Source organism: Parasteatoda tepidariorum, chromosome 4, assembly GCF_043381705.1.
Source record: "Parasteatoda tepidariorum isolate YZ-2023 chromosome 4, CAS_Ptep_4.0, whole genome shotgun sequence".
In the NCBI taxonomy this organism is placed as follows: domain Eukaryota; kingdom Metazoa; phylum Arthropoda; class Arachnida; order Araneae; family Theridiidae; genus Parasteatoda; species Parasteatoda tepidariorum.
The window spans coordinates 91,003,558-91,003,868 of record NC_092207.1 but is presented as its reverse complement, the minus strand read 5'-3'; positions in this window follow the sequence as shown (position 1 = coordinate 91,003,868).

The window sequence follows — 311 nt, the reverse complement described above, 5'->3', positions numbered from 1 at the left end:
TTAAGTATAAATAATTAGATTTTAAGTTAGATGATTTTTGAATTCTTGCTTCGTATATTCATACTTACGCGAGTCTCATGATTTAAAACCCATACGTTTGGTTATGGTTCCATACAGATATCTAGGCTATGGTCATAAAAGCTAGATCAACTTCAGTTAGGTCTATCTGAGTAAAACCGAGATCCAATTAATTTTTTTTATCCTTTACGAATGTCAACGCTTTGAAACTATATTCGCGATCGCAACGAACTATAGGGGGCATTGTTGTATGAGACGCATACCTCGATTTCTATATGAACCGTCATTCAGTT